The 10,354-nt window shown below is 34.6% G+C and overlaps 1 protein-coding gene across 2 annotated transcripts in view; it reads right to left on the bottom strand.

Annotated features, from left to right (window-relative positions):
* Positions 1-1,991: 1,991 nt before the first annotated feature.
* The window catches only part of Smyd5 (SET and MYND domain containing, class 5), a 182,264-nt gene continuing 173,901 nt past the window's right edge, over positions 1,992-10,354 (bottom strand). For both annotated transcript variants that reach the window (XR_008407784.2, XM_053783614.2), the window contains one exon: positions 1,992-9,246. The gene's annotated coding sequence lies outside the window, so the exon portion shown is untranslated. The remainder of the gene's footprint in view (positions 9,247-10,354) is intronic.

Below are 10,354 nucleotides of genomic sequence, written 5' to 3'. Positions count from 1 at the left end.
GACTACAGTTGGGGAAATTGCTTCAAAGGAGGAGGAAGAGAGAGGGAAGAAGGTGCCTTCTTCAGTGATTGAGAACATTTGTGCAAAGTGGAATGAGGTGCAAACTTTTGTGGAAAGATATCACCCTGATCAAGCTGATACAAGGCACATCTGCAACACGTTCAGTGACAATACCTTGTCCCATTTTAGGCAAATCTTAGAGACACCAGAAACAGAGCTCTCTGGACAGATTTTTAGTGCGACAGGGGTCCAGTGCCAGTAAAAGACAAAGAAGGGAAATAACCCCGGATAGGGCTTTGATACCTGAAGTCCTTATGGAGGGGGGATCCCTTTCCCAACAATAAGCTCTCCTCTCTCTCTCTCCTCCTCGCCTTCTTCCATATACCAACAGGAGTCTTCAATAAAGGTATATAACAGTGATTTAAATGTTCATTTATCCATTTTATTAGTGCTTTATATTTATTTCTCATTGTTTTCTGAATGTAAAACTATAGTTGCTCTTTAAAAAATGCATTTTTAGTTAATATTTTTGGGTATCTGGAACAGATTAATTGTATTTACATTATTTCTTATGGGAAATATTACTTCGGTTTTCATATTCTTTTCATCAACTATTTTTTTTTAATTCACTTTCAGATTTCTCTCTTTGCATATCCTTTTCAAGCTCCAATATCAATCTTTGCAGTTTCTCTTCCAAATCTCACAACAGCAATGTGTCATTTCCCTTTTATATCGGATTCATTACCTTGGAATACCACATCTTTCCCTGACATGAGCATTTCTTTTGTGATCACTTCACCATTCAACAGTAAAGAAACTTAATTTGAAGTTTCTGTTTGTCCTAGATCATTAAGTCACATCCAGATAATGGTCCAATACAAACCAAAATATCATCTTTCCAATTGAAGGTTAATAATGAATTGTTCCAGCCATTGCATTAAAACTTTTTTTCTTGTATGAACACGTTAAAGAACAATGGAAAATTACACATTTCTGTCTAAGGTCAACTTTTACTGAAAAACAATTACTTTCTTTCCAACACACCCTAACTGGAAGATCACTTGCATATAAACTATTTACAACTTTCAATGATTTACATCAACCCTCCTTCCCTTTTCACAAGCAGAAATATCATCAATCAATACAGTACAAATAAAAGTGGCTGAAGATTTTATCTACCTACACAGTAAAAAAAAAATTATTCAGCAAAAGTATGAAATTAGTTCTAACAGTAACAACAACACGAATGTATAAAATATCTAATTTAGTATGAAATTACAGCACCAATTGCAAAGCTACATGTACTTTGCAACTACAAGCAACGGTAGGATGCATGTCAAACAAGTGAGGTATCATTGTCATACACTGACAGTTAAGTAATGAAGATAACATGTAAAGATCTAACCTAGCACAGGTTACTTAGTTATGAATGATGTTCTCACTGCACTCATTCTGATAATGTGTTATGACTATCCGAAATAGTTTAAAGAAAAGAAATTACTTTTTCATTTTAACAACTGATACAGTAGTCAAACTTGTTAACTTTAAATTGAAAGGGTATGTTTTTAACCATCTCATTGTGTAAAAATTAATGAAATGAATTTGATACATACCAGATAGTGTGCTTTCACATTTCTTCAGAACTGAGGCAGACAACTGTAAGACTAAACAAGCTAATGTACAGTACAGAATACCATACTATCAAAGCACATGATATTACTCTATCATGTGTATTTTATACTTAGAATCAAATCACACAACACAAAAAATCCTATATATATTGTACTTAGAATCAAAGCACACAAGACTAAACTACCTTACATACAGTATTTCATTAATAAAAATTGAAGTACACATGACTGATCACTACAAACTTTCAAAATTATTACTACATTTCTTAACACAGCTACATGGTATTCATTCATAAGTTATTATTATTATTATTATTATTATTATTATTATTATTATTATTATTATACAGTATTCACAAAAACTAGACCCCTATGGGTTATTCAGCACTGACCTCAAAGTCTAAAATTCTTCACTTACAGAATCATTATTTTCCTACGCTGCATTATATTGTACAAATTTACCGGTAATAAAAAAAAACATGATATTCTCTTCCACATTACTCTTCCTCTCAATGGCAACTAATAACCACACATCACAACTTTCACAATTAAATGTAAATAATTCTTTTTTAAACATCAGTCATCACCCATCAAGGGAGGGAAGCTCTAAAAAAATGAAATGCATTCACTGTTATTCAGTGATTTGCTGTTTTACCTGAAGTATACAGACATCACAATTCAAAACAGATATTTAACTTTAAATGTATAACTTAAATGCATGATTTTATATCAAAACACATATTACAGTAAAGCAGTTATAAGATTTTTTTGAAAGCATGAACAAATTAGTTTAATAATACATATTTTCTTGACTGGTAATTAACTCCTCCAGGGTCCGTCCCATAGTTCTATGGCGTTGAGGCCAGGTCCCAAGTCGTAGTACTACGTCATGAGCGCAGCTCACTCATAAGCTGTGAGCAGTAAATCTGGGCCTAAATATGAGAGAATGCATCTATGTGATAAGTGTGCACCATATAAAACAAATCCTGCAGCACACAGTACATAATGAAAAACTGCGACCATGTTTTTGGAATAAAACAGCAACTTTGCAGTGTATTTTCAAATGATTTTTACAGTTGTATTCGTGATTTCTTGGTCTCATTTGATAGAATGGAGGATATGTTACAGAAATAGAGATAATTCTGATTGATTTTAGTACTGAAGAAAGCTTGAAACTGAGCTCAAAGTAGTGGAAATGTTCGATTTTTGTCGATGTTCAAGAGTAAACAAGTCACATCATGTGCCCAATACAAGTCAGCTGATGGGTCCAATGTGCATTCACGAATGCACTGATATTATTTATACAATTATTACAATATTGCATAGCAGTAAATCTCCTATTTTTTGGAGTGAATATAAATTCTTTGTGAAAAAAATCAAAATGAAATTCATGTGTAAAGCCTGGAAACATAACTAATAAACAGAGGAAATGTTATTTCAGTACCTGGAATGCCTGCATTGTTTATTCTGAACCCAATTTGGAAATTGGAATATTTTGAACTTTGTGTGAAATTGGCCAAATTCCAATTACTTTACTGGGTAGTTGAAATAGTTGATTGGGTGATTTCTTGTGCTCAATAGATAAAACCACATACTAGCAAAATAACTAAGAATTTGGTCTAATGGAACAATGTAATTGGCCAAAAACAGGACTCAAAGTGGGCAAAATTGTAGATGTGTAAATATCACTGACACAGCAAAATTTGCAAGAGTGTAATTTCATCAGTTTTCGTTATCAAATTTCATACTTTTTGTTTTATTACTTTCAGAAAAAGATTCTCTACCATTTCATAAGAAAAAATAATTTTTTTTTTTTGAAAATTCTTGGACCCTGTGGGGAATTTTCCGATTGGGAGTCTGGACCCTCAAAGGGTTAAGCATACATATGTCATCTTCATAAAGTTCAGATGTCATGATGCATTATATGGTAACAACCAAGAACAAAGCCAATGTAGATTTCCTTCCCTTCATGCAGTTTTGTTTTGTGTAAATGCACTAATGTTTGCTATCCTATTTCTACTGGTAATTCCATGTGATATACAACTGCCATATGCAAGCAGTATGATTCACAAAACACACTGAAGATTTTTATAATGCAGAATTAAGTGCTGATGATCTGATTGCTATGGAGTGCATTTACTGCATCAAGTAAGGAGCACCTAACTCACGAAATCGTATGTGGTATGGTAAGGAACACCTATACTCATAAATGTACCAGTGCCAATACCGTAACAAGATGACCTATAGGTAAATTACAAATTTATTATAATACAGCATAATTTTTGATTGACAAAATTTGTTATCTACCACTGTTATTTATATAGGCAGAACATTTGAATCTCAGATGATCTGCTACACTGAAAAGATCATTTTTTTCCGCACTGGTTGTAATATTTTTTCTGCATTAGGTATATTACTATCCTCTGTAAAGTAGGGCCCCAGCTGACGTAAATGCATTTCCAGAAATTTATGGTAGGTCAGTTGTTTGGTACTTAGAACCTATTTTCCCATGAGATATAATTTAAAATGGATTAATTTATTCCCAAGTCCTAATTCTCAGTATTTAATGACTCACGAAATTGTAATGACACGATTGCAAACAAACCATACCACGGGCGGGATTTAATTTCCGTTAAATTTTCTCACAAGAATTTTTACCAAATCTTTTACCTTCAACATGCTTCTGTTAATTGCATATACAGTGGACCCCCAAGTTTCGTGATTAATCCGTTCCAGAGAGCCTGCCGAAAGTCAAAATTGCGGAATGGCGAAACCATTTTCCCCATAAGAAATAATGGAAATAAAATTAATCCGTTTCAGAGACCCAAAAATATTAAAATAAAATATTTTTTTCAAGTTAAATAAAGATTTACATACTGAAAACAATGAGAAATCAAGTACATGCATATAAAAAATAATATTACACTTACCTTTACTGAAGACTTCTGGGTGGATGGAAGACGGGAGGAGGGGATAGAAGGAAGGTGTACACTATTGTTTGGAAGGAGAATCTCCTTCCATTAGGACTTCAGGTATGAAGTCCTTATCTGGGGTTACTTCCCTTCTTTGTTTTTTAAAGACACTGGCACTGGGAACAACTTGAGAGTCACTGGAGCCCTGTCGCACAAAATATCTGTCCAGAGAGCTCTGTTTCTGGCGTTTCTTTAAGATTTGTCTGAAGTGGGACACGACACTGTCATTGTATATGTTGCCAATACGGCCTGCAACAGCTTTGTTAGGGTGAAGTTCATCCATAAATGTTTGCACTTCAGTCCACTTTGCACAAATGTCCTTAATCTTTGAAGGCACCTTCCTCCATCTCTCTTCCTCCTCCTCCTCTGCAGCAGTTTCCTGAGCTGTGATCTCTTGCTGTTGCAGATGAAGCTCTTGCAGCTCTTCAGTGGTTAGCTCTTCCCTGTGGTCCTCCACCAACTCTTCCACATCCTCACCACTCACCTCCAACCCAAGGGACATCCCCAATGTCACAATAGATTCCTCACTTTCTTTACCAAAGGGCTTGCACTAGCTTTTCTTGGGTCCATTGTGACTTATTTAGCAGTTGCAATCACAAAAAACAATGGATTATTATGTATGAACCTGCGGGGTGTTGGTCACGTGTTGGTAAACAATGGCACACTGAGCGTGAATGGCGTGGGAGACTGGCTTTGTGTGTGCGGTGATGGGCAGACGGGTACCAGACGGTCGCCGAATCACGAGTCTAATCACGAACTGCGAGGCCAAATTTTGCCAAAAAAAACTTGCCAAAAGTCGGATTTCACGAAAGCCGATGCCGCCGAAACTCAAGGGTCCACTGCACATCACCTCAGTCAGAAATTTTCTTTTCGATGGCAATACCACTACTCTTGTAGTTTCCAGTCATGATGAACATTTGGTTCCAAGGTATTCTCAAAAAAAATACAAGTCAGGTCACTTGTTCATAAGAAATTAATTGGGTCCAAAATGTCAATGTCATTAGTGAAAAGACAAAAAAAAAAGAATCTTGTAAGTCACAGCCCTACCATATGCTGAATGAAGGCGTAATGCTGCAGTAGAGTAGGGCCCCACTTTACGGCGTTCCACTAATACGGCGATTTCAAATTATGATCAAGACTTGCTATACGACTCCCCGTCTTCCTAATATGGTGCGCCCCACCCGGTTTGTTTACATTTTTCGTGAGCACATCTCTATTGTGTCAGGAAACTTTCCAAAATTTCAAGTGTTTTAACCCTTTGAGGGTCAAGAGGCCCTCTCCCAAACTTGTTCTCAGGGTTGAAAAATTTTCGAAAAAAAAAAAAAAATTCTTACGAAATGATAATCTTTTTCTGAACATAATGACACCAAAAGTGTGAAATTTGATGGAAAACCTATGGAAGTTAGCAATCAATGATATTTACACAATGGCAATTTTGCCCATTGTTAGTCCTATTTTTGGCCAATTCCAATGCTCCGGTCAACTAAAATCATAGCTATTTCACTAGAACTCCATTTGTTTTATCGATTGAATACCAGAAACCTCCCATTTACTTATTTCAACTACCCAATAAAGTGGTCAGAAAATGGCAATTTGGCCAATTTCACACAAATTTCAAAATAGGGTCCAAAATAAACAAAACAGACATTCCTGACACTAAAATAACATATTATCTGTTCATTAGTCACATCTCCAGGCCCCTCTTACATTACTTTTGCTTTCCATGTTGCATTTTTATTCTCACAAAAAATAGAAGATTTACTGTTACGTATACTACTGCAGCATTGCAAAAACAGTATAAACAATATCAACGCACTTGTGAAAGAATATTAGACTCACCAGTTGATGTGTATTGGACTTGTGGCATGATTTGTTTACTCTTGAACATCAGCAAAAATCGAACATTTTTGCTACTTTGAGCTCATTTTCAAGGTACTTGTCATCGTGAAACCAAACAAAATCATCTCTATTTCTGTAATATATCTTCCATTCTATCAAATGAGACCAAGAAATCAAGAATACAACCATAAATACCATATGAAAATACACTCGAAAGTCACTGTTTTAAACCAAAAACACGGTCGGAGTTTTTTTTTCTTGTTATGCACTGCGTGCTTCAGGATTTTTTTATGTTGTGCACACTGACCACACAGACCCATTCTTTCATATGTAGGCCTGCCAGCTTTCTTCCACCAAATTTGAAGGCCCCTGGAATTTACGCGTACAGGTATGTGACCGACCCTGCAATGACGTACAAGTACGTGACCGACCCTCAAAAGGTTAAAGTTATTGCATATTTTATATGTACTCTGACAATTATACTTATGTGTACCTGTACCTGTACCTTTTAATGTGCTGGCATGCAGGTGCACATTAAAATCACTAAGAGTCTCTATTCTCTTGACACCATAATAATCTTTTGGGTGCATTAAATGTCGTATATTACGTTAATATAGACATTTCCATTAATCCATCTATGATATTTTTTTCAAAATTATATAATAAACATGGTACATAACATATAAACATGATAAATCCCCCCACAGTAGAATAAATTAACATAAATATGAGATGTTGTAGCCAGGCGACTTGTAGGAGTGATGGCAAGAATAACGTTTTCTCTACTCCAACATCAGAGAAAATGTGTACACCATAATATTACTGGGGGGTAACTAGAAAATTATTCCTTTTGTATGCCTTCACTCAGTCATTTCTTCTAAAAACGGTGTTACATGAGAATGGGAGTGTTTCTCTTTATTTATTCTACTGTATCAATGTGGAGACAACTTGTACACATGTAAAGTGTTTGTAATATGTTATAATACAAACATATGAACCAAAACGTGTTCATCTAGTTTGTTTACATAACTCCACGTCTGTCCTCTCTCCTGTACTTACTCTCTCTCTCTCATTTATTCGTTTTATCTCATTTACTCACCTCTCACCCTACATTAACACTACAAATATTTTAAGGTAATTAATGAATGTACTGTATATGTATTTTATTGCTCTGGGGCACTCTAAATGTCATAGTATATTACATGTGGGTGGGGTGGGCTGCCGTGGCTGGCAGGGCAGCCCATGTTAAGACCATGAATATTTTAAGGTAAGTAATGGGTGTACTGTGTGTGTATTTTACTTTTAATTGCCTTTAATGCCTAGTTCTATTGCTACCTTAATATATGTTAGTGTTAACTTGTTATCTGGCATTTATATGCATTTATAAGTGGAAAAAAATGGCATTCTGCTTTCTGGCAATGTCTGCTCTCCGGCGATATCCTGGAACCTAACCTGCTATATAAGTGGGACTCTACTATATCAATAAAAACCTCACTGCATTGCCTACTTACCATTTTTCTCTGTGTTAAGCATTAAAAAGGTTCATTATTTAAAATATTCTAAGTAAACATGAGAACAGAAAAAAATATAAAATCACATACACATTGTAAGTTACACGTTGGTAATTCCAAAGTAAAACAAACATTTCAGCCAACTCAAAAAAAAAAATCTTGTGCACCTATACTTCTTACTTCACATAGGGATTAAACCTAAGTTGTTTTAGAGTATAAGCTGAACACTCTATCACTCGCCTACAAGTTCAATACTACATTCAAGAAATAAAAATTTAAAAAGATGTGTAAATTTTATCCAACTATATGGCACCATGTAGTAAAACATGTTAAATAAACAAATTTCATGAAAATATATTTTGTGTGGAGAAATAGAAGACTTGGCTACATTTAGAAGGAAATACAATGATTGAAGAAAAGTTGTTAGCATATATCAATACAAAGAACCCTGAGTATAAATACAATTTAATGAGTTTTTACATTTATTTTAACTGTTTCAGCTTTATTTCCTGTTGTTATGAATTGTTTTATACCACAATGGCTATTTGCACCAAAACTCCTGGGGACTGAAATTAAGAGATAATAATCCATAACATAAAACAACAATTTCAGTTTTAATCAAAAATGTATCATTGGCCTAAATACAATACAGATAAATAAGACTAGATCTTGAACATCTAGGTACCATTAGTCTAAACTTATTAATACATTATTAAAAGCACAGAAAACACAAATACAAAACACTGCTTCATAAATCTATCAAATATGCCTTCTAAGACTAGCAAAAAAATTCATTACATGAAAAGATTGTTTTGAACTTTATTCTGCAACAAATTGCAACATAATTTTATAATACAGTAGTATGACACTATCCAAAATGTAATGCCTTTGCTGATCCTTGCAAGCACAGTATCTAAAAATAATTACCAGCAACCAAATATCTACAAGCTAACCTAATATGACTGAAAAAAAAAAATAATTTATCAGGTACTATCAGTCAACAATAAATAGTCACCAAAGAAGTGTTATATAATTTTGCACTTAATAATGAATTATTAATGATAAACATTTACAGCAACTGTAAAAAAGTATGTAATGAATGAAATTTTCATTAGTAAATCAATCAGTATAGTTCACACTAGTAATAATACTAAAATAAAATTACTTCAAACAACTTTCTTCTTATACTGTACTGTATAGAGCAGCCGTTTTCAACTGCTGGTCTGCAGAAATTTTCTGCCAGTCAGCAAAATGTTATTGCAGGTGCCTCAATCTTGAGTGGGACAGCGCAGCCTGCAACGATGAGTACAGATATACACTTTGTTTAGTGTTTAGTCAGTCTTGTGTCAAAAACACTTATTAGTCACTTCCAGTGTGTATTGTGTTGTAGTACAGCCTCTCCTCACTTAACAATGGAGTTCCGTTCCTAAGACCACATCGGTAAACAAATTCATCACCAAGTGAGGAGCATACTATAATGGTAGTGGGTTTGTGTCAACCATCTTCGATATTGTTTTAATGTTACCTTTGCACCATTTATAACATTTCTGGTATATTTTTAAATGTTTATACAGTAGTGTATCGTATATTATAATAAACAGAATAGAGGAAATCAGCTCTAATATACATTACTATTTAGGTATGCATACTGGTCAGAGAGCTCGTCGTAAGTCTGAGTCATAGGTAAATGAGCACGTTGCTAAGTGAGGAGAGGCTGTACAGTTAAATTTCTCTATAGCAGACACTGGTGGAAATACAATAAGTGTCCATTATGGAGGTAATGGTATATAAAAAACTGTTCAGATGAAACATTTATATACACTGAACATCTGAACAGCTTTTTATATATGTACCAATGCCTTCATAACAGACACTTTTTGCACCTCCACCTGTGTGCACTATAGAAAAGCTTCACTGTATTTAGAAAAGCAAATTATTTCTTGTGTCATTGTGTTGTAGAATTTGAAACCCTATAAAATGGAGACAAAAAAAAGGCAAACAGCAAAACCTTGTAACCTTTAAAAGCAAGAAAAATAGCCAGGAGAAAAGTAGTGACAACACTGAAAGTAAGACAAGCACGAGAGCTGGAAGTTTAAAAAAGACAAGGAAAATGAAATGTGTTGATACTTGAGAATGTGCAACAGCAACTAAGAAAAGAAAAGGAAACTTTGTTAGGCATTACGATAAGTAGTGCTTAACCCTTTCAGGGTTGGTGCCGTACTAGTACGGCTTGCACGCCAGGGTTGGTGCCGTACTAGTATGCATAAATTCTAGCACCTTCAAATCTAATGAGAGAAAGCTGGTAGGCCTACATATGAAAGAATGGGTCTATGTGGTCAGTGTGTACAGTATAAAAAAAATCCTGCAGCACACAGTGCATAATGAGAAAAAAAAAAAACTC

Source organism: Cherax quadricarinatus, chromosome 2, assembly GCF_038502225.1.
Source record: "Cherax quadricarinatus isolate ZL_2023a chromosome 2, ASM3850222v1, whole genome shotgun sequence".
NCBI classification, from domain to species: Eukaryota; Metazoa; Arthropoda; class Malacostraca; order Decapoda; family Parastacidae; genus Cherax; species Cherax quadricarinatus.
Note: the sequence above shows the minus strand (reverse complement) of the source record. Positions and strands in the feature narration are given on the sequence as shown.